Source organism: Asterias amurensis, chromosome 6, assembly GCF_032118995.1.
Source record: "Asterias amurensis chromosome 6, ASM3211899v1".
In the NCBI taxonomy this organism is placed as follows: domain Eukaryota; kingdom Metazoa; phylum Echinodermata; class Asteroidea; order Forcipulatida; family Asteriidae; genus Asterias; species Asterias amurensis.
Window position 1 is genome coordinate 19,617,845 of NC_092653.1, and position 26,014 is coordinate 19,643,858.

The following is a 26,014-nucleotide window of genomic DNA, read 5'->3' on the forward strand; positions in this document are numbered from 1 at the left end:
AGCCACTCTTTGCACTGCCTCTCTTGGTCGTTGCCCTGGCACCAGTTTTTTGGCCTTGCCGGGGCGTTTGACCTTCAATTTGGTTGACCCACGCATGCTGACCGAAAAGGGGGAGCGGAAAGCATCCACTCTTTGATCGGTGGGTCCACCAACTGATGCAGCCGACTAAAACTGCGGGGCTGGTTGAAGTGCTGCGAACTAGGCGATGGAGTGTCGCGGGTGCAGCCCTCCGAGAGCTCTGACTGTCCCCGGGGAACGGACACAACCCCGGTATTGACAGTCGAAGCACTCCCCAATTTCTTTACACTACTCATAATTTAACTCATAGAAATCAAACTATATATTTCTCAAACTCTCTACAACAACAACTATAAGTCTACAACTTCTAGTCTTTAGGAAAGCTCTCAGCAAAGGATAAGGCGCTCTTATTTTATCACAAAAATGGTGAACTATTGGACACAGATTTATCACGTCCTTACCCACTCGGCACTAAGAGAAAAGAGGACGACTACGTGGCAGGCATGTCGCGGGGCGTTGTGGGTAGGACGGTGGAGGGCGCTATTGTGTGTGTGTGAGTGAAAGTTTAAGCATTTATTGCCTCGCGGCATAGGGAACATGCAAATTAGTAATTTGACTCTACTGGTATGTACAGTGAAGTAGACTCGAGTTGTTTTATTTAACCAAACAAATACTTCAAGACCACTATTGGCCAATAAAACCCATAAGCAGCATGAACGGATCAGTGCGAATGAGGAGAACTTGTGGTTTGAAAGTTTCATTCACAATCATTGCCAGTAAAAGTGTAATTGGTAGGCCTATAGAGAAATTATTTTAAGAAGTAAATTAGTAAAATGATGTACAGAGGAAATCCCACGGGGACACAGCGGTTTGCTCATAAAACTGTTTTTATTTCTTTATTCTTTTTGTTATTTATTTATTTATTTATTTATTTACTTGTTTGTTAATTCATTGTTATTAATTTAGTTATTTAACTTTTTTTTTTATTTATCTATTAATATCTCTTTATATTCATCTATTCATTTATCTATAAATATCTCTTGATGGGTGGAAGGAAAATCAGGGTTATGTATCTTGGGTTCACTGAAGAAACAAGGGTAGGAGGGTGCACAGGTCTTAAAATGACAGTATATGGGTGTGCGATGGCTTGAGCCTGACGGAAAGATCAGAGCTGCTTGGTGATTCTGCATTCAATGACAGGAATAGAAGAGGTGGACAGGACCACAGTCCACAATCAACCACAACCCTAACTCTAACCCTAACGCAAGTCCACACCCTGGTCTTGCAAACCTAAAAAACACTAAGCCACCAAGACACAACCAAAACAAACTAATGCCACCATCTAAGCTATACCTCAAGACTAATCAATCTATATCATGTACGCCACTGTTTTCATATCCATCACAACTAGAACCATGAGGTGACTGACATTCTGTCGACCAACACTAACAGACGCCTACCAAGAAACCCTATGCCCACCACAAAAAAGCAAGATCACCAGGCAAGCCATCATCACAACTATCTACTGTCATCCCAAGCCCTTTGCATCCTCCTGCCCTTGTTTCTTCGATCAACCCAAGATACACAATCCTGATGTTCCCCTCTGCCCCATTATGGCATCCAGGGGCGTAACAACCTCTAACATGGCTAGACATATCACCAAGATCCTCCACCCATTTCTCATTGTATTTTATACCTTTTTTTATTTACAGGTTGAATTTAAAATAGGAAATCTGTTGTGTATCTTGGGTAACTTTTTCAGATCGATAGATATTACATGTTTTTTTACTAATATGTTTGATTGATTATATATCTGTTTACTTGTACTTGTACCTTTATTGTTTTATGATCATATTTTTGGGATGTTATTTTTCACCTTCTAATGATTTTGCTTTTTGTGGTTAAATGATAGTTTTTATTGTTGTAAAGCGCTTGAGGGCATTTTTAATGGGTTTGACGCTTTATAAAAAGAGTTAAATTTTTACTTTTGATTACTATTATGAGCAAACTGCTGGGTCGCGATGGTATCTCGTCTATTCCTATTTTACACTTTTAAAGTACCATTTCTATAAATCAATGACTTTTGCTTGATATACACGTTTCTAGTGGGTTTCATTCTGGTATTCCTTCTTACAAACTTGATCTTTGATACTGAGTAGTAATTGCATGGTCTATTCTAAAAACATCACTGAAATATACGCAAACAATGAAAATGGGCAATTCCTCTTGGAAGGACACAAAAAGTGATGCTGCATGACTTATGCAGAATCATTTACAAATTTCAACGCTGTTTGCGATAACATAAGAAGTAATATTTGGCACTGTGCTTACACAAACAAGTGCCTTTGCATAGATTTACAAAATTGATGCAATCTGTACTGACCTGATTCCATTCTTCTTCTTGCAAGCTTGAGTGTAGATCCGACCTCGACACAAACATTGATAATGCTTGATTTCCCATCAAACAAGAAGCTGTAAAGTCATGCATCTTGGTATAGTTCAACCACATCTGGAAATAAAGTGAGAACTTTAATTGAATGGGCAAGTTGTGATTTTAAATTTCTGTGATGAACAAACAGAGGCATGAGAACCACAATGAGAGATAAACATAAGTATGCACTCATAATGGGCTCTTCCACCAGGGGGACAACCTTAGCAAAGTATTTTTACTAATGTAATAATAATTCTAAGCAGTTTTACCTGAGTGCCCCTTGTTGCTAGACAACATCTGAGCAGAATACACAGTTGAAGACGTTTTGAACATCTCATTCTCCTATGCTTCCCAGGCCGCGTCTCTATCTGCAACTTGCCATCAAGCAATGATATCACTACAATAAAGCTTCATGGCATCAAATAGCACTTTAGGGGCTTGAGCCACTTAAGCTGCCATTGCATGAGGCCCTGATGGAATGCCTCCCTTCACATCTTCCAACACATCTGTTGTCTCATTCCGAACGATTCCTGCAAGGGCATATAAAAAAAAAAAAAGGGGGTTTGAACAAGGGCAAATTTACGGGAGCAGGAATTGCAAGTCCAGCTCCAGTCAATTTACCTTGTTCAACCAACATTTTAAAGATCTACCCAGTCAGTTTCCTTTCTGGTTTCTTACTTAATGGGTAAAACAAGTGTTCAAACACAATGAAAAAACCTAATAATGTCACAGGAATAGAACAGACCATGCAACCTACTAGCAGATTTGATAATGATTTTTATGATGGTATGAGACAAACCACTGTACTGCACAGGTCATTGGTTTGTTAATTTTGTTAAACAAATCCCTAATCTTTTTCGCTTTTAACTTTTTAATTTTTAATTACTATAGTTTTACAGAATATTTGGAATCCTTTTGCAGTTTGTATTTTTTTTAATGGTTTAACTAAGGTAACAGCTGGACTTGCCTATTTTATATAATTTTATTGTGGGTTTTAATTCAGAAATTTATTTTCAGTTTTGTTTTCTTATAGCTTTTGTATTTAGCTGTTAAGCGATTTGGGGAATGTTTTGTTATTATTGTTATTGTTATAAATCCACAACTAATATGGTTTACATCCACGCTATGCATTTGATCCATCAACAATTTAGCCTATATTAATTGTGGATGACAGATCCCAAAAGAAACTCTAGCGTAAGACGCTGTATTGTTTCAAGATGAGCATTTTTTGTGCAGTAAAGTAAAGACAGCATCTCCTACACCTTGTTTTGCTCTATAAGCAAACTGATGGATCGATCTGTGGTTTGTGACAAATACAAACATTTAATAATCTGCTCAAAACACTTCATAGCAATTCCAAGTGGCCATGGTCAATAATTGTTCATAGCAACTTGTTTGGGCATTTTGGATATCAGAGTTGACCATAGAAGATATAAATACCTTCAGACCAATATCCAAAGACCATTGATACAGGCAGTGAAAAACTGGGGCAAGTGTTAGAAGGTGTACACCTTTTCTGGGATGATCATGGCTTTGCAGAAATTGATGTATGACAAAATCATCTCTGTAGCCTCATCAGTGTGGCAGATGTTTTAAAGACCTCTCAATCCCTATAGGCCTACTACAAGCATGCCATTGGAGTAGCCATTAGTTCTTACAAGTGTTTAAGATGGTTTTAATCATTGAACATACTTGGGTAGCAGTTGAAGGTGGTGTATACCTAGCCCTTCATCTTCAGGGACGGCCCCTTTTATTTAAAAAATGGGGCCAGCTCCCTGAACTTCTTCCATCCACTCCTCATGCCGGATGTCAATGCTGCATCTGAATAGCTCCCTCGGCACCCATCATGTCATCAAGGTAGCAGAACGACTCAACCATCTCAAACATGTCAAGAACATGATGCTAGCAGCCTGAAGACTACCTTTCACGCAACTACATCACCTGTGAACCCATGTCCTACAAGTGTTACACTGGACTGACTTTGCAGCTACACCCTTCCCACACACACACCACACAGCCATGTACCAGAGCTCGTCATTGGTCCACTGATGATTCAACTAACCATCACTATGGTCTTCCCAGCCTTTATCTTCAGACCCTTAGTTTCCAGACAAGCTCTCCATGCTGCAATCTTTCCCTGTAACTCTCTTTTGTCCATGCTTGATGATATTTTTCTTCACACTCCTTGCACACTTCCATAGCATTTGTCAAGCATCCATTCCGTTACCAAAAAACAAACACTAGGCACAAAGATCGAAAATGAAGAGAAAACAAACAATCATCTTGGGTTGACCAAAGATCCGAGGGCAGGATGATGCAGAGGGCTAAGATGCAGTATGTGGGTTTTTGATTTTCTGATGGCTTAGGGACTGAATAAAAAAACAAAAACTGGTTGGTGATTTTGTATTCAATGTCTGGTATGGGGTTTCACGGTAGGTATCCGCACGTGTCAGTCGGTGCTTGTAAGTGTTGTAAGTGAGTTAGGGTTAGAGTAACGTTTAGAGTAATAATCCTTTAGCATTCAGAATTATTTGAGTTGGGAGTAATTCAACCTTGAAAACCCCCGAAATATTGATGAAAATCAGACTCTGTTTTTTCGAACTTCGATAACAATTCTACTGGATAAAACATGGGCCCCATACACATAGCCCAGTGGCTACAATCGTCATAGCTTGGCTCTCTACGCGCACCGTGTAATACACACTTAAGTTACTGAAAACAATATTTACGACTAGTCGCGAATTTAGTCACGACTAGTCGCAGAATTATTCACGACGTCGTAAAAAATATTCGCAACTAGTCGTGAAAATATTCGCGACTAGTCGCGAAAATATTCGCGACTTGTCGTGAGTAAATATACGACGTTGCGAAAATATTCGCGACTTGTCGTGAATAAATATACGACGCCGCGAAAATACTCACGACTGGCTGTGTCCCTTCAGGGCCACCATATTATGTAACCCGTAAAGAGAGGTGCCTGCCGCGCAAAACATTTGTCCGGCCTGATATTGTCTTGTGTTAAGAATAGTGCATTAAAATAGGCCTATTGGTAATTTTTAACTTGGTTTTAGGTCGTTCCTCCGATGTTTAACCCCGGGGTGGGGGTGTCTGATAGGCCCAATGCAGCCAAATTATGAATCAAGGGCCACAACTTAAATAGTATACACCTTTCAGCCGCACAGCTGGTGTCGTTATTAAATTACGGGCTTAACGTTTGAAAGAATACCACCACGACGCGCGGTGTCGGCCGGGGGCGGAGCTCCAAAAGGGGGAGATTTTAGCATATTTTAAGAGGTTGTATCTCATAAACGACATAAAGAATGGATTTTATTTGTGGTTTGTGTTCTTTTTAGCCATAGTGGAACAATTAAACAAAGTTTGTAAATCTGAGGTAATTTGACAACTGGTTAATTTCAACCCATAGGTTTGTACATTAAATATTTGGGGGAGGGGGTGTCTGACATGCCTAATGCAGCAGAAAATTTGTCTGGCGGTTGATTTTGTTTACTTAGTATCATGGTAAAGCCCATTTCCACTTGGTTTCATGTGGTACCTAGAATGTTTGGTTCAGCCCATTATTTTGCCTCTTTGTTGGGGGTCCATGCGCCACATGCAGCGGGGGTCCCGGCAGACATCCATATCTGATTATGTCACGTTATCCACTCAACGTTCCCGTAGTCAAATATTGGTACCTCGTTCCTTTAACCAAAGTGCTCTGGGCTTCCGGTCTAATATTATCATTTCCATCAAACTGCCATATCAAAACAAAATAAAAACTTCCATAAAAAAAACAGACAAGTCAAAATGAATTAATTTAAACGTATCATTTAATTAAATTTATTTTCATTTATAAATATAGTTTTATTTATCAAAAAATATATAACAGTCTATTGGCTTTGCTATTGTTCAATAACCACTGTATACAAAAAAATAAAATGAAGCCCCTACCCCCCACAAAATACACAAGCAACTCTTAATATAGCAAATATCAAGAATTATTTTAAAACTACAATCATGAAGATTTGATGAATTAACTTAAATGCATCATTTAATTAAAAAAAAACACTTATAAATATTATTTTATTTATTGAAGCAAAATATATAACAGTCTATAATTGGCTTTGCTATTGTTCAGTAACCACTGTATAAAAATTAAAATTAAAAATAAAAAATAAATTATTTTAAAACTACAATCATGAAGATTTGATATCAGAAGATGAACTGGCAATGTATTTAAAACATTTCAAAAGAATTTCACAAAATATTTGGAGAGAATTGTTTTAATTTAATTTAATTTAATTGAAATGATTTGATGTTTTTAACTTGTAAAGACAGTAAACTTAAAGACACTGGACACTATTGGTAACTGTCAAAGACGAGTCTTCACAGCTGGTGTATCTCAACATTATGCATAAAATAATTACAAACTTGTGAAAATTTGAGCTCAATTGGTCATCGAAGTTGTGAAAAGAAAATGAAATTAATGAAAGAAAAAACACCCTTGTCCTACGAAGTTGTGTGCGTTTATGGTTGATTTTGAGACCTAAAGTTCTAAACCTCGAGGTATCACAATTAATTTCGTGGAAAATTACTTCTTTCTCGAAAACTACACGTTACTTAATTCAGAGCTCCGTTTCTCACAATGGTATACTAACAACAGCTCTCCATTACAATCCAAACTCACAAAATTTTCTTTGAATCTACACATTTTGGTTGTTTAGCCAGTCTCAACTGATAAAATGTCTTCAGTAGCCCGTTCTGTATTATTATTTGGAACCATAAAATCATTGGAAATTTGTTGACCCCAAGTCTGAAAAATTTTGACCATACCGACATAGTTCTATTTTTTTTTATTTCGGACCAAAAATCCAAACTCACAAAATTCTATTTAAATCTAAAAGTTTTGGTTTTATACCCAGACTCCACATGTAAAATATCTTCAGTAGTCCGTGCTGAATCATTTGGAACCATAAAATCATCGGAAAAAATTTCACCCTAAATCTGAAAATTTTGACCATACCGGCATGGTTCGATTTTTTTCATTTCGGACCTAAAATCCAAACTCACAAAATTCTCTTGAAGTCTAATAATTTTGGTTGTTTAGCCAGTCTCAACTGATAAAATGTCTTCAGTAGTCCGTGCTGTATCATTTGGAACCATAAAATTATCGAAAAAATTTCACCCTAAATCTGAAAATTTTGACCGTACCGGCATGGTTCGATTTTTTCATTTCGGACCTAAAATCCAAACTCACAAAATTCTCTTGAAGTCTAATAATTTTGGTTGTTTAGCCAGTCTCAACTGATAAAATGTCTTCAGTAGTCCGTGCTGTATCATTTGGAACCATAAAATTATCGAAAAAATTTCACCCTAAATCTGAAAATTTTGACCGTACCGGCATGGTTCGATTTTTTCATTTCGGACCTAAAATCCAAACTCACAAAATTCTCTTGAAGTCTAACAATTTTGGTTGTTTAGTCAGTCTAAACTGATAAAATGTCTTCAGTAGTCCGTTCTGTATCATTGGGAACCATAAAATCATGTGAACATTTTTCACCCTAAATCTGAAAAATTTGCCGAACGAGAACTTTTTGAAGTTGAGTTTCTAGTAAAAAATCTGAAAAATGTGCCGAGCCGGTGTCGCATGCAATTGTGTCCTCTATGCAATATTATCCAGCAGACATTATCGCATATGCGATAATGTTCACCAGACACTTTTGCATAAGCAATTGTGTCCGCCCGGACGCTGCTGCACAATGCAATTGTGTCCGCTCGGACACTGCTGCATAATGCAATTGTGTCTGTCCGGACACATTTGCGGACACATTTGCATGTGCAGTTGTGCCCGCCCAGTGCAAAACCATCCATGCAGTAAATTAAACGCCCTTGGTCGACGGAACACGTTTGGCATTTTTTTACAAGCAAAAGTGTGTGTCATGAATGAAATGGGAAATGTTCGGCTGTTGGTATTCGGTGCAATCATAAAATACGTGAATATTCATGCTGCATACTTAAGTTCAGGACATGCACGCGCTCGCTTACGGGTTTTTTGCATAGCCCCGGTTTGCATATGCAAAATTGTCTGGAGCGGAAAGTTTTGCATGGCGGACACAATTGCATCTGCTATCAAGGGCAAATTTTCAGTTTTGAGATCAAGCAATTTTCGGTGATTTTACGGTTTCAAATGATAGAGTACACATAGTGCATATGCAAACTTTCCAGGGCTAGCTACGCAAAAACGTCCAGCGGACATGTACATGACTGTACATGTATGTGCGCCCGTAAGCGAGCTTGCATGCACTGAACCTACGTATTATGAATATTCACGTATTTTATGATTGCAGCGAATATCCAACAGCCGAACATTTCCCATGTCATTCATGACAGCATGCACTTATGCTTGTAAAATAATGGTGAACGTGTTCCGTTGACCAAGGGCATTTAAGCTTACTGCATGGAAGGTTTAAAACGGGGCGGACACACCTGCATATGCAAATGTGTCAGGGCAGACACAATTGCATAATGCAGCAGCGTCCGGGCGGACAAGATTGCATATGCAAAACCCTCTGGATATTGCATAAAGGACATAATTGCATGCGACACAGGCTTGGCACATTTTTCAGATTTTTGACTAAAAACTCAATTTCACAATATTCTCATTATATTTCAAACTCTGGTTGATTTACTATTAGTCAGCACTGATGAAATGTCTTTTAGTAGTGCACTCTGTATCATTTGAAACCATAAAATCACCAAAAATTGTTTGATCACAAATCTGAAAATTTGCCCATGCCGGTAGCAGATGCGATTGTGTCCGCCATACAAAACTTTATGCTCTGGACACTTTTGCATATGCAAACTGTCGGGCTCTATGCGAAGGGGTACATGACTGTACATGTACGTGCGCCTGTAAGCGAGCTCACTGAACCTATGCAGCATGAATATTCACGTGTTTTATGATTGCAGCGAATATCCGACAGCCGAACATTTCCCATGTTATTCTTGACATGCACTTATGCTTGTAAAATAACGGTGAACGTGCTCCGTTGACCAAAGGCGTTTTAATTTACTGCATGGACGGTTTTAAACGGGTCAGACACAACTGCATATGCAATGTGCACTTATGCTTTTAAAATAATGGCGAACGAGGGCGTTTAATTCCGGTCCGAAATGAAAAAATCGAACCATGCCGGTATTGTCAACATTTTCAGACTAAGGTTTTAAAAAAATTTGTGAATTTTATGGTTTCAAATGATACAGCCACACTACTGAAGACATTTTACAAGTGGAGTCTGGGTAACAAACCAAAATTATTAGATTTTTAGAGAAATTTGTAAGTTTGGATTTTTGGTCCAAAATAAAAAACAAATCGACCATACCTGGGTATGGACAAAATTTTCGTTTTGGGGTCAAACAATTTCCGATGATTGTATGGTTCAAAATGGTACAGAACGGACTACTGCAGACATTTTATCAGTTGAGACTGGCTAAATCACCAAACTTATTAGATTTCAAGAGAATTTTGTGAGTTTGGATTTTTGGTCCGAAATGAAAAAAGTCGACCACACCTGGGTATGGACAAAATTTTCGTTTGGGGGTCAAACAATTTCCGATGATTGTATGGTTCAAAATGGTACAGAACGGACTACTGCAGACATTTTACAAGTGGAGTCTGGGTAACAAACCAAAATTATTAGATTTATAGAGAAATTTGTGAGTTTAGATTTTTGGTCCCAAATGAAAAAAGTCGACCATACCCGGGTATGGACAAAATTTTCAGATTTGGGGTCAAACAATTCCGATGATCTTATGGTTCTAAATGATACAGAACGGACTACTGAACACATTTTATCAGTTGAGACTGACTAAACAACCAAAATTATTAGACTTCAAGAGAATTTTGTGAGTTTGGATTTTTGGTCCGAAATGAAAAAAGTCGACCATACCCGGGTATGGACAAATTTTCGTTTTGGTCAAACAATTTCCGATGATTTTATGGTTCCCAATGATACAGAACGGACTACTGAAGACATTTTATCAGTTGAAACTGGCTAAACAACCACAATTATTAAATTTATAAAGAAATTTGTGAGTTTGGATTTTTGGTCCGAAATGAAAAAAGTCGACCATACCCGGGTATGGACAAAATTTTTAGATTTGGAGTTCAAAAATTTCTGATGATTTTATGGTTCCCAATGATACAGAACGGACTACTGAAGACATTTTATCAGTTGAGACTGGCTAAATCACCCAAATTATTAGATTTCAAGAGAATTTTGTGAGTTTGGATTTTTGGTCCGAAATGAAAAAAGTCGACCACACCTGGGTATGGACAAAATTTTCATTTTGGGGTCAAACAATTTCCGATGATTGTATGGTTCAAAATGGTACAGAGCCGAATACTGCAGACATTTTATCAGTTGAGACTGGGTAACAAACCAAAATTATTAGATTTATAGAGAATTTTGTGAGTTTGGATTTTTGGTCCGAAATGACAAAAGTCGACCATACCTGGGTGTGGACAAAATTTTCAGATTTGGAGTCCAAAAATTTCCGATGATTTTATGGTTCCAAATGATACAGAACGGACTACTGAAGACATTTTATCAGTTGAGACTGGCTAAACAACCAAAATACTTAGATTTCAAGAGAATTTTGTGAGTTTGGACTTTTGGTCCGAAATGAAAAAAGTCGACCATACCCGGGTATGGACACAATTTTCATTTTGGGATCACACAATTTCCGATGATTTTAGAGACTGGGTAAACAACCAAAATTATTAGACTTCAAGAGAATTTTGTGAGTTTGGATTTTTGGTCTGAAATGAAAAAAAGTCGACCATACCCGGGTATGGACAAAGTTCCCAAAAAAACTGTGATGATGGCACGGGTCGAATTTTCAGATTTGGGGTGAACAATTGTTTGTAATTTTATGCTACCAAATGATACAGAACAGACTACTGAAGACAATTCATCGGTGCAGATTTAGTACATCAGCAAAAGTTTGAGATTAATTGAAGATTTTTTGAGTTTGGGTGTTTTGGTCAAAATCCCCAAAAATCTGTGGCGCCTGCATGGGTCAAGTATTCAGATTTGGGGGTCAAACAATTTTCAGTGATTTTATGGTTTCATATCATAGGCATACAGAACAAAATACTGAAAACATTTCATTAGTGCGGACTGAGTAAATCATTCTCAATGAAACTCCCTCTCCATTAGGTCCAGTTAAATGTTGAAAGACAAAATCAACCAGGTGTTGTCCCATTGGTTGACATTGTTGAAAGTGTTTGCAAAGACTTGTGCTTTTTATGGGGAGAGAGAGTTATTACATGTGCCCATATAATCAAGGATACTAGCAGAGCAAGCAAACAGTAAACATGGATTACCTTAGGCCTATAGGGTGTGCATGCATCATCTGAGGCGCAGCCACTCTTGGACTGTGGAGAACAGCAAGTAGTACAAGAAGAATGGTGCAGGTAAGATTTCAGGGCGGGAAGAAGAGGCGTAGGGTGTAGAGGCTGCAACTGTCCTGTTCAGCTTTTAGCTGCAATTTGGAGGGAAAATGACCTAACACAGTGTTATTAAAACAGTTTGGAATAAATTCCAACCTTTCTAAGTCAACCAAGCATTATTCATAAATACCTCAGGCAGTTTCGCTATTCCTATTGGTGGAGAGCGCGTCACGTGGGTGTGTATAAACCTTTGTTTATGACCAGTAAAAAGTGTTGAAACATGGGCGAGACACGCGAGCTTGCACCTGTTCTTATAAGACAGTTTTGTCATGCCTATTAGTCGAGAGCAACAGCTGAAACAGTTATGCCACATTACACAATACACGCAACGCGCACAGCATTCCCTTATAAGGAGTTGCTTACCCGAGGGCGGCGAAGAGCTTTACCATTTCATAGCTGGAGGGGTGTTGTGTTGAAAGAAATCATTGAACAATTAAACAATTTACATTTATTTTACTTTTTTACAAAGAATTGTTCATGTTTTTGACCGAAACAGTATTCAGAAATGGGAATCAAAGTGTGTTGAATCGGTTTTCACCTAGTGGTTTAAACCCGCCGAGGCCTGGTTCTTGATAATTTACCTTGACTTCCTCTTGGTAAAATTATCAAGAGCCAGGCCTCGTTGGGATTAAACCACCAGTTGAAAACCGCTTCACCACACAGTGATTCCCCTATTTAAAAACCAATGATTTATGTATGAAAGATCAAATTCCCCACCAAAGGTTTTTTAAAGGATGAATTATTCCCTGTACATTTAAATAATGCAATCAGGAAGTAGGTACGACATCTAAAAAGTGAGTTGAATGTGTAAGATTTCGTTAAAGGTGGTGGACACTATTGGTAATTACTCAAAATAATGATTAGCATAAAAACTTACTTGGTAACAAGTAATGGGGAGAGGTTGATATAATAAATCATTGTGAGAAACGGCTTCATGTGAAGTAAAGTGGTTTTCGAGAAAGAAGTTATTTTCCACGAATTTGATTTCGAGACATCAGCTTTAGAATTTGAGGTCTCAAAATCAAGCACATGAAAGCACACAACTTCGTGTGACAAGGGTGTTTTTTCTTTCATTATATGGCAATTTCGATGACCAATTGAGTTCAAATTTTTACAGGTTTGTTATTTTGTGCATATGTTGAAATACACCATGGAGGTAGAATTGGATACACCAAGTGAGAAGACTGGTCTTTGACAATTACCTATAGTGTCCAGTGTATTTAATACAGATTGTCTTAAATGTTGGTACAATTAAATTGCAAGTGTAACAGTCTTAAGTTTACGGGGCTAGTATTTCAACCTTGTATCTAGTACACAATACTTCTTGGCCAATATAATTTCACATTTCAGTTCCCACATTGTCCCGAGTCATCTAAATGTTATTGTTGTGAAACAGTTTTGATGAGTGAAAGGGTGGACAAACATTTTACCGAAAATCTCCTTTACCACAAAATGCCGAGAATGCCTGCTATTGAGAGTTCCCTGACGAAATTCTCCAACATTGAAAATGTTTCCAATGAAACAGAGAGAGTGCTCATCTCTTAAAGGTTGACTCGCTGATAAGAGGAAGTTGTAAGCCACAAAGACCTGCGTGTTATGACAGAACGTATGAGATCTATTGAGAATTTTGTACGTTTGAGTTTTTGGTAAAAAAAATAATAATTTCTGTCAGTTTGGAAAAAATTTCAGATTTGTGGTCAAAAATACTGTTAATAGTAATAATAATATGCCTTTGATATTTTGTCATGGGGCTCGGGAAAAAGTACTGACAAACTCAGTATACAGAGCTTACACACATCGGTGCGTGGGTAAAAACAAAAAATTAACATACAGGCCTAGCACATTGAACTTCTAATTAGTTGAACACTTTCACCTTGGTTTCTTAAGTCGCTCACTACATTTCATTTGCTTGGGCAAGACAACAAAACACAATTCAATTTGAACAATGAAGATTTTCTTGCTTAAACACCTGGGTATCTTGACAAAGCCAAATCTCCCAATAGACAACATACCTGTATTTGAAAATTTCTTGCTTGAACATTTCTTTCTTGAAACAATCGCTCATAAGACAAAAACAACACATTGAAGATTTCTTGCTTACTCCATGCTTAAACACTTGTATCTTGACATATCGCTCATTGGACAAATAACTGTAGCATAAGTAGGCCTACTTGAAGATTTCTTTCTATAGATTGAAGTTGAAACCTCCTTCTTGACATATCGCTCATAAGACAAAATATGACACACTCTAAAATTTCATGGACCATGATCTTTGGAAGAAAGTCTGCTTGAATGTACGCAACTTGCCCTTGCTGAAACACTCACACGATACGAGTCGTCCGACTGTACTTATACTAGTTTTAACTGCTGTGATCTCGGCCTCCCCAGGGCCCTGCGCGTGGCTGAATGCATACCGTGTTTTTGGCTCATCTCTCCCCGTCATGATCGTGTCTCCGCCCCGGTCATGTCGTCCGTCCCGGTGCTTCCGTGGTAAGTGTTCGAAGTAAGCTCCTTGGAATTCGGGGATAACTTTCCGTATGGCGCCACCACTTTTTCACTCATTTTTACAAAAAGGGATATGTCAATCAGGTAAATTAGATACTATATTATTTTATTTCGAATGAAAAAGTGGTGGCGCCATACGGAAACTTTTCCGCCTAAATTGGAGCAATTAATTTATTCCAAAGAGTAGAAAATAGATGGTTCCATCCTGCGGTTATTAGTCTTGGCCCAAGACGATGGTGCTTGATTCTGGATAGTGTACTACGCGCGGTTGAATCGCCAAAGCGCGCCCGCCACGGTATGATTTAGTTACGTGGACGGCTCGAAATCTAGACTACACTCTGCAAGCTTTTTCTGCTGCTAAAATCATTTCAAATAACCCTTTTTCCCCAAAAAAAAAAAACAAAAAGGTGTCCTGTAAAAAGGAAGCAGGCGGGGACGCTAAACATTTCTATTTTTTTATTTTTAATTGGTCTAATATTATTATGTTTTGGGTATTTACACACCCACAGAGCCTGTTTGAGAATGCCGTGTACAACTCTAAATTGGTACTTGGTGATCACAGTTGGTAATTTAATCCTTAAATACAGTCCAAAAGTTTTATCTTTATAATACAAAATGATATAAGTTCTCTATAAGATTTTATTGTTTTCGCAATCTTTTCTTACCTGCTGACTATGTCGACTGTTTTAGAACTGCATTGTTGTGTATCAACTATATATCAGTTGACATTATTTAATAATAATCTTGCACTTCTTTGCCCCCCCCCCCCAAAAAAAAAAAAAAAAAAAAAAAATTAATCTTTGCCCCACCAAATGAAAATGCGTAGTTACGCCACTGATGCATTGAGATAATGAGGGACAACTTGGTAAATCTGCCTGTATACACCCAAGCCAAATGAGTGCACTCCTTTTAGATACCCATCCTGTCTTAAAAATGACAGTTGTTGGGTTTTATAGCTAAAAATGAGCTTTACTTCGTTGTGGGGTTGTAACATATTTGACACTTTATGATTAATTGATCTTATTTGAATAAACAAATTGCAGTCTAGTTGTTCCACTGTCTTTGACAGATATCTTTGTCGTTTTATGCAAATATAAACACGTCTTTTTTAACTATAGCACCCCCCCCCCTTTCAGATGCTTGATTTCGAGACCTCAAATCCTAAATCTGGGGTCTCGATATTTTTGGCAACTCTAATTTTTGGCAACTCTTACGATGCCATGGGTAGGCTACTGCTTGAAGGTCATCACCCACAACATGTGCAGGCGACACCTACTATAACATTTTAAAAGAAATCCAGCCTTCTTTTTATTTGGTCGTTATTATACACAATTTTTTCATATGAGCAGTGAAGTGTATTGCCTGCTGCTAGATGTATAGGGCCTAACTTCATTATGACTGTATAAGCACAGAAACACTTGCTTAGCACTGAATAGCTTTAAAAGAAAATTGGTTACCAGCAACAATTACATTTTAAGTTTACATCGTTGTGATCGGTGGCCCGGGGCTAACTTTTTTTCCCAAAACGACATTGCAATGATTTGGTAAAAGAGCAGGCCAATTTCATTATGACGTAATCTGACGGAAAGAACCAACACAGCGGCAGGGGAAAAACATATTGCAATGCAGTTTGGAAAAAAAAATTGCGACCCGGGGTTGGGGGTTGGGGTTGGGGTTGGGACGGGGACGGGGATGGGTTGGGTGTTGGGGTTGGGGCTGGCAATGGGGGGGGGGGGTAATGCTTCTCATACTGTGTTCTTATACGGATTATTTCTCCTATTTGGAACATGTTATTTAACTCTGAAATTTAATGGCAATAAATTAAGTATACATGAGCTTTGATTAGTACATTGCATCGTTAATTTGAGAAACATTTCACTCATAATTGGTACATACGGGTATGGAAAATGGGTATCATTTTTTATTTCTAAAAAATATTGAATATAGGATGGGGTAAATGGAACCTTTTCAGGAAACATGCTAATTACATTAATTCTCGCATGCGCACGGCCCATGTTGGTTGGCAAACGCCATAGAGTTGTGCACTAAGCAGACGCACAATCACGTCTGCGTCACCATTACCCGTTTATAAAACAGCCCAATCGATGTTCCCTAATTTGTTGCCAACCAAGTTAGTGCGCACTTCATATTCCATGAAAAGGGTACATACGTTTGATGCATAGAGCTATAAACATGCATATAGCTCTATTGTTTGATAGCAATTACTAGTTAACAACAGGGTAGACCACGTGAAGGTTTTCATCTCCCACCCCACAAATGGCAGTTAAAAGTGTCCTTAATACATCGTTCAAGGCAGTGGACACTACTGGTAATTACTCAAAATAATTATTAACATAAAACCTTACTTGGTACTGAGCAATGGGGAGAGGTTGATGGTATAAAACATTGTGAGAAACGGCTCCCTCTGAAATAATTTTCAAAACATTTGATTTCGAGACCTCAACTGTAGAATTTGAGGTCTCGAAATCAAGCGTCTGAAAGCACACAACTTCGTGTGACCATGGTGCGAGCAGGGTGTTTATTCTTTCGTTAATATCTCGCAACTTCGCTGACCGATTGAGCTCAAATTTTATGCACATGATGAGATACACCAACTGTGAAGACTAGTTTTTGACAATTACCAATAGTGTCCACTGTCATTAACACGCTATAAATAAACACTAAAGACAGTGTCACGACCTTGTAATAAAAAATATGTAAAAAAATATGTTTGGTGAATAGATCTATACAAACAAGTTTTATATAGCTCTATTGTTCGATGACAATCAGTTAACAGCAGGGTGGACCACGTGAAGGTTGTCATCTCCCACCCCACAAATAACAGTTAAAGGGAATCTTAATACATCCTTAATGAGTACTCAATAAATAACACTAAAAAAAATGTCATGACCTTGTAGTTAAAAAAATTGTTTGGTGCATAGAGCTATACAAACAAGTATTTATATAGCTCTTTTGTTGGATGACAAATAGTTAACAACAGGGTGGACCACGTGAAGGTTGTCATCTCCCACCCCGCAAGTAAATGTTAAAGAAATCTTAATAGATCCTTAATGGTCCTAAACACCATATAAATAGCACTAAAGACCATGTCATGACTTGGTAATTAAAACATTGGTTTGGTGCAAAGAGCTATACAAACAAGTATATATAGCTGTATTGTTTGCTGACAATTAGTTAACAACAGGGTGGACCACGTGAAGGTTGTCATCTCCCACCCCACAAATAACAGTTAAAGAAATCTTAATAGATCCTTAATGGTACTAAACACACATTAAATAAACACTAAAGACAATTTCATGACCAATATAATTAAAACATTGGTTTGGTGCATAGAGCTATACAAACAAGTATATATAGCTCTATTGTTTGATGACAATTAGTTAACAACAGGGTGGACCACGTGAAGGTTGTCATCTCCCACCCCACAAATAACAGTTAAAGGAATCTTAATAGATCCTTAATGGTACTGAACACACATTAAATAAACACTAAAGACAATTTCATGACCAATATAATTAAAACATTGGTTTGGTGCATAGAGCTATACAAACAAGTATATATAGCTCTATTGTTTGATGACAATTAGTTAACAACAGGGTGGACCACGTGAAGGTTGTCATCTCCCACCCCACAAATAACAGTTAAAGGAATCTTAATACATCCTTAATGGTACTAAACACACATTAAATAAACACTAAAGACAATTTCATGACCACTATAATTAAAACATCGGTTTGGTGCATAGAGCTATACAAACAAGTATATAAATTATAGCTCCATTGTTTGATGACAATTAGTTAACAACAGGGTGGACCACGTAAAGGTTGTCATCTCCCACCCCACAAATAACAGTTAAAGAAATCTTAATAGATCCTTATAGGTACTAAACACACATTAAATAAACACTAAAGACAATTTCATGACCACTATAATTAAAACATCGGTTTGGTGCATAGAGCTATACAAACAAGTATATAAATTATAGCTCCATTGTTTGATGACAATTAGTTAACAACAGGGTGGACCACGTGAAGGTTGTCATCTCCCACCCCACAAATAACGGTTAAAGGAATCTTAATAGATCCTTAATGGTACTAAACACACATTAAATTAACACTAAAGACAATTTCATGACCAATATAATTAAAACATTGGTTTGGTGCATAGAGCTATACAAACAAGTATATATAGCTCTATTGTTTGATGACAATTAGTTAACAACAGGGTGGACCACGTGAAGGTTGTCATCTCCCACCCCACAAATAACGGTTAAAGGAATCTTAATAGATCCTTAATGGTACTAAACACACATTAAATTAACACTAAAGACATTTTCATGACCAATATAATTAAAACATTGGTTTGGTGCATAGAGCTATACAAACAAGTATATATAGCTCTATTGTTTGATGACAATTAGTTAACAACAGGGTGGACCACGTAAAGGTTGTCATCTCCCACCCCGTAAATAACAGTTAAAGAAATCTTAATAGATCCTTATAGGTACTAAACACACATTAAATAAACACTAAAGACAATGTCATGACCAATATAATTAAAACATTGGTTTGGTGCATAGAGCTATACAAACAAGTATATATAGCTCTATTGTTTGATGACAATTAGTTAACAACAGAGTGGACCACGTGAAGGTTGTCATCTCCCACCCCACAAATAACAGTTAAAGGAATCTTAATAGATCCTTAATGGTACTAAACACCCTATAAATAAACACTAAAGACAATGTCAAGACCTGGTAATTAAAACATTGGTTTGGTGCATAGAGCTATACAAACAAGTATATATAGGTCTATTGTTTGATGACAATTAGTTAACAACAGGGTGGACCACGTGTAGGTTGACATCTCCCACCCCACAAATAACAGTTAAAGGAATCTTAATAGATCCTTAATGGTACTAAACACACATTAAATAAACACTAAAGACAATTTCATGACCAATATAATTAAAACATTGGTTTGGTGCAAAGAGCTATAGAAACAAGTATTTATGTAGCTCTATTGTTTGATGACAATTAGCTAACAACAGGGTGGACCACGTGAAGGTTGTCATCTCCCATCCCACAAATAACAGTTAAAGGAATCTTAATAGATCCTTAATGGTACTAAACACCCTTTAAATAAACACTAAAGACAATGTCATGACCTGGTAATTAAAACATTGGTTTGGTGCATAGAGCTATAGAAACAAGTATATATAGGTCTATTGTTTGATGACAATTAGTTAACAACAGGGTGGACCACGTGAAGGTTGTCATCTCCCACCCCACAAATAACAGTTAAAGGAATCTTACGAGATCCTTAATGGTACTAAACACACATTAAATAAACACTAAAGACAATTTCATGACAAATATAATTAAAACATTGGTTTGGTGCAAAGAGCTATAGAAACAAGTTTTTATATAGCTCTATTGTTTGATGACAATTAGTTAACAACAGGGTGGACCACGTGAAGGTTGTCATCTCCCACCCCACAAATAACAGTTAAAGGAATCTTACGAGATCCTTAATGGTACTAAACACACATTAAATAAACACTAAAGACAATTTCATGACAAATATAATTAAAACATTGGTTTGGTGCAAAGAGCTATAGAAACAAGTATTTATATAGCTCTATTGTTTGATGACAATTAGTTAACAACAGGGTGGACCACGTGAATGTTGTCATCTCCCACCCCACAAATAACAGTTAAAGGAATCTTAATAGATCATTAATGGTACTAAACACACATTAAATAAACACTAAAGACAATTTCATGGCCAATATAATTAAAACATTGGTTTGGTGCAAAGTGCTATAGAAACAAGTATTTATATAGCTCTATTGTTTGATGACAATTAGTTAACAACAGGGTGGACCACGTGAATGTTGTCATCTCCCACCCCACAAATAACAGTTAAAGGAATCTTAATAGATCATTAATGGTACTAAACACACATTAAATAAACACTAAAGACAATTTCATGACCAATATAATTAAAACATTGGTTTGGTGCAAAGAGCTATAGAAACAAGTATTTATATAGCTCTATTGTTCGATGACAATTAGTTAACAACAGGGTGGACCACGTGAAGTTTGTCATCTCCCACCCCACAAATAACGGTTAAAGGAATCTTAATAGATCCTTGATGGTACTAAACACACATTAAATAAACACTAAAGACAATGTCATGACCAATATAATTAAAACATTGGTTTGGTGCATAGAGCTATACAAACAAGTATATATAGCTCTATTGTTTGATGACAATTAGTTAACAACAGGGTGGACCACGTGAAGGTTGTCATCTCCCACCCCACAAATAACAGTTAAAGGAATCTTACGAGATCCTTAATGGTACTAAACACACATTAAATAAACACTAAAGACAATGTCATGACCAATATAATTAAAACATTGGTTTGGTGCATAGAGCTATACAAACAAGTATATAAATTATAGCTCTATTGTTTGATGACAATTAGTTAACAACAGGGTGGACCACGTGAAGGTTGTCATCTCCCACCCCACAAATAACAGTTAAAGGAATCTTAAAAGATCCTTAATGGTACTAAGCACACATTAAATAAACACTAAAGACAATGTCATGACCAATATAATTAAAACATTGGTTTGGTGCATAGAGCTATACAAACAAGTATATATAGCTCTATTGTCTGATGACAATTAGTTAACAACAGGGTGGACCACGTGAAGGTTGTCATCTCCCACCCCACAATCAGTTAAAGGGGATCTTTATACATCGTTAAGGGGTACTCAACACACTATAAAAAAACACTAAAGACAACGTCATGACCTTGTAATTAAAACCTTGTTAATGAGAACTCAATTACCCTTAATACCATGGCTCTGTCATGATCTATGTAATTATTAAACCTCTAGTTAATGAGAACTCAAATGACCTTAATGAATACCATGGACAATGTCAAGAACTTTGTAATTATAAAACCTTGTTAATGAGTACTCAAACAAAGACAAGGTCATGAACTTTGACATTACAAACTTTAATTAACCCTATGTGTGTCACAATATTTTACATGTCTTCATACAGTAGATAATAATAATAAAAACATGGTGGCCACCATGTAAGGGTTCCACAGAACAGATACCATATAAGCAATAAGAATAATAAAAATTACAATAGCAATGAAATAAACTTCATCCAGAGTTAAGTATTTTAGCAATGAGGACAAAAACTGTGTCATGTCAACTTCCAAGAATGAATAAAACAGGCCAACGAATAGTGAAATTTACAAAAAAAAAGATTTTGTGTTATTTTAAATTGGAAAATATCAATCTATCTAGCCTATACCGCTCCATACTGTAGAAGGAAGGTCTCTTCGTCACCATTCCACCTTGATCTTTCTTGTGCTTGTCGCTTCCATGTGAAGCTTCCACGTGAAGCTTCCACATTCTGTTGTGCCGTCCATCCAAGGCCAACTTGATCTGCCTCTTTGTGTTCTTGGGGTTCATTCTGTTATACAATGTGTCCATCTGTTGACATGACGCCTTAGATGAGGTGGTGAAGAAAGAGTTTTCTTCACGTTAATCCTGTAATAATATGATCAAACGTAAAAAAAAAAATTTTAACTGTTTTTTTTGTGGTCACTATTATACACTCATCTTTGACCTTTAAACTCAAGATTTAACTCAGGTTTTAATTTAAAGGTCAAAGATGAGTGTGTAATAATAACCACAAAAATGGCTTTTTATAAAGCATGCATATCTCTCACTCAGTGACGCGCCTGCAGTTTAACAATACAGTATTGGTGCAAGGTAATATGGGACTATGTTTTAATTATGAGACGTAAGAAATGTATATTTTCTGCACTTTAATGGATTTCTAAACTTTCAGCTTAAGCTTAGCTAAAAGAGATCCTACCTTCAAACTCCACTTGGGACCCTGGTATGTAGCTGAGAAATACTTTGATGTCCATCTCCTCAAACCATGATGTATCTCTCTTTGTACTGTGTCGTCACATCTTCATGGTCCATATTGACGGAGGGCAGAAAAGCAGTCGTCACAATCATCTGTAAGAAAATAACAATGTACTCACATCAGGACGAACCATATGAAAACAAATATAGATCATCAGGACCCATGTTACAACGCTGCTTAAGCTCCACAGGGAACTAAGCACAACATAATTATGCCAAAATACCGTGTCACATGTACAATTTATGACTAGTATCCTGCTTTTGTTTTGGTTAGCAGAAAACTGTTAAGCAATATTTTCTGCTTAAACAGCCAGATGAAATTTGGCCCTGATTACAAAACAGGATGATGCTGAGTTAAGAAGAACTTTTTCCAGATACGAACATAGTCTTGTTTGTCTACAGAAAAAAAATTGTACTCCTTTTGAAGTAGAGAGTGAGGCATCCAGGTACAGTAACAGGTTAATTGCAGCAACTCCGTTGGATGGTTCAGTCAACGTCCCGGTCAGTCATTAAACAGCCAACCTGAATAACACATCAAAAGAAAACTAAAACAAGAAGGTTCTGAATTAATCAGAGCTTTTACAGATTGAAATCATTGTATTTTAAATTATCGAAAAAAAAATATCTATCTTTTTGAAGTAGAAAGTGAGGCGTCAGAATACAGCAACAGGTCGATTCCAGAAACTCCGTTAAACAGTTCAGTCAACGTCCCGATCAGTCATCAAACAGCCAACCTGAATAACATATCAAAAGAAAACTATAAGGAAAAGGTTCTGAATTAAATAGAGCTTTAAACAGATTGGATTTGTTAAAAACTTCTTTATCGTAAGAAAAAATATCCACTTTAGAAGGTGAGGCGTCCAGCTACAGCAACAGGTCGATTCCAGCAACTCCATTAGATGGTTCAGTCAACGTCCCGGTCAGTCATCAAACAGCCAACCTGAATAACACATGAAAAGAAAACTATAAAGAAAAGGTTCTGAATTAAATAGAGCTTTAAACAGATTGGATTTGTTAAAAACTTCTTTGTCTAAAGAAAAAATATCCACCTTTTGAAGTCGAGAGTAAGGCATCCAGATACAGCAACTCCGTTGGATGGTTCAGTCACATTTCATCATTGCATGAAACAAAAAACAAATACATACAATCAAAACATACATTTAGAAACCAGGTTTCTTCTTATTAGTTTGGGACTATATTCGGTGCGATAGATGGTGTGGGTGGTTGTTACATATGACCCTGTGAACCATGATGGAGGAGGTGCAAGTTTGGCTAGTAGAGTAATGAATAAAATGGCATACCTTTAGAGATTGTGTAAAATACTAGTGATGTTTTTATTGAATGTAAAATTAACAGAAACAAAATCTACTAGTTAAAGAAGAGAATGAGGCAGCCAGATACAGCGTCAGGTTGATCCCTGTAACCCCATTAGGCGGTTCAGTCAACGTTCCAGTCAGTCATTAAACAGCCAACCTGAATAACACATCAAATACAACTAAAACAGGAAAGTGCTGAATTAAATAGAGCTTTTACAGATTGATATTATCCAAAACTTCTTTATCTAAAGAAAAGATATCTACCTTACGAAGTGGAGAGTGAGGCGTCCAGATACAGCAACAGGTCGATTCCAGCAACTGCGATAGATGGTTCAGTCAACGCCCCGGTCAGACATCAAGCAGCCAACCTGAATAACACATGAAAAGAAATCTATAAGGAAAAGGTTCTGAATTAAATAGAGCTTTAGACAGATTGGATTTGTTAAAATCTTCTTTATCGTCAGAAAAAATATCCACCTTAGAAGGTGAGGTGCCAGCTACAGCAACAGGTCGATTCCAGCAACTCCATTAGATGGTTCAGTCAACGCCCCGGTCAGTCATCAAGCAGCAAACCTGAATAACATATCAAAAGAAAAAATAAAACAAAGAAGGTCCTGAATTAAATAGAGCTTTAAACAGATTGGATTGTTAAAAACTTCTTTGTCTAAAGAAAAAATATCCACCTTTTGAAGTAGAGAGTAAGGCATCCAGATACAGCGCCAGGTTAAATTGCAGCAACTCCGGGAGATGGTTCAGTCACATTTCATCATTGCATGTAATAAAGAAATAAAATAGAGCTTTAAACAGATTGGGTTTGTTAAAAACTTTTTTGTCTAAAGAAAAAATATCCACCTTTTGAAGTAGAGAGTAAGGCATCCAGATACAGCGACAGGTCAATTTCAGCAACTCCGTTGCATGGTTCAGTCACATTTCATCATTGCATGAAATAAAAAACAAATACATTCAATCAAAAAAAAAAATTTAGAAAACAGGTTTCTTCTTATTAGTTTGGGACTATATTCGGTGCGATAGATGGTGTGGGTGGTTGCTACATATGACCCTGTGAACCATGACGGATGGAGGTGCAAGTTTGGCTAGTAGAGTAATGAATAAAATGGCATACCTTTAAAGATTGTGTACAAATACTAGTGATGTTTTTCTTGAAGGTAAAATTAACAGAAACAAAATCTACTTGTTGAAGAAGAGAATGAGGCAGCCAGATACAGCGTCAGGTCGATCCCAGTAACCCCATTAGGCGGTTCAGTCAACGTTCCAGTCAGTCATTAAACAGCCAACCTGAATAACACATCAAATACAACTAAAACAGGACAATGCTGGATTAAATAGAGCTTTTACAGATTGATATTGTCCAAAACTTCTTTATCTTAAGAAAAAATATCTACCTTATGAAGTAGAGAGTGAGGCGTCCAGATACAGCAACAGGTCGATTCCAGCAATTCCGTAAGAAGGTTCAGTCAACATCCCGGTCAGACATCAAGCAGCCAACCTGAAAAGCACATCAAGAGAAATCTTTAAAAAAGAAGTTTCTGAATTAAAAGGAGCTTTATAAAGATTGGAATTGTTAAAAACTTCTTTATCTAAAGAAAAAAAATCTACCTTTTGAAGTAGTAAAAGAGGCGTCAAAATACAGCTACCGGTCGATTCCAGCAACTCAGTTAGATGGTTCAGTCAACATCCCCGTCAGTCATCAAGCAGCCAACCTAAAAAGCACATCAAAAAAAATCTTTAAAAAAGAAGTTTCTGAATTAAAAAGAGCTTTATAAAGATTGGAATTGTTGAAAACTTCTTTATCTAAAGAAAAAAAAATCTACCTTTAGAAGTAGTAAGTGAGGCGTCCAAATACAGCAACAGGTCGATTCCAGCAGCTCGGTTAGATGGTTCAGTCAACTCCCCGGTCAGTCATCAAGCAGCCAACCTAAAAAACACATCCAAAGAAAAATTAAAACAAAGAAGGTCCTGAATTAAATAGAGCTTTAAACAAATTGGATTTGTTAAAAACTTCTTTGTCTAAAGAAAAAATATCCACCTTTTGAAGTAGAGAGTGAGGCATCCAGATACAGCGCCAGGTAAATTGCAGCAACTCCGGGAGATGGTTCAGTCACATTTCATCATTGCATGAAATAAAAAAAAAATACATACAATCGAAAAATACAGTTAGAAACCAGGTTTCTTCTTACTAGTTTGGGATTATATTCGGTGCGATAGATTGTGTGGGTGGTTGTTA

The 26,014-nt window shown here is 37.0% G+C and overlaps 1 protein-coding gene and 1 long non-coding RNA gene across 5 annotated transcripts in view; both read right to left on the reverse strand.

Moving 5' to 3' along the window:
- Window positions 1-26,014, reverse strand: part of LOC139939130 (uncharacterized) — a 257,440-nt gene that overhangs the window by 186,699 nt on the left and 44,727 nt on the right. The gene's annotated exons all lie outside the window — the stretch shown is intronic.
- LOC139938882 (uncharacterized) lies at window positions 2,769-14,679 on the reverse strand. Of its 4 annotated transcripts, none has more exons than XR_011786225.1 (4): window positions 14,375-14,679; window positions 13,407-13,547; window positions 11,835-12,015; window positions 2,769-2,979 (listed from the first exon to the last, which is right to left on the reverse strand). It is a non-coding gene; the product is annotated as an uncharacterized lncRNA (long non-coding RNA). The 4 variants fall into 4 exon arrangements; XR_011786222.1 differs by having other exon boundaries at window positions 11,835-11,992; window positions 13,391-13,547; window positions 14,375-14,676; XR_011786223.1 differs by having other exon boundaries at window positions 11,835-11,992; window positions 14,375-14,675.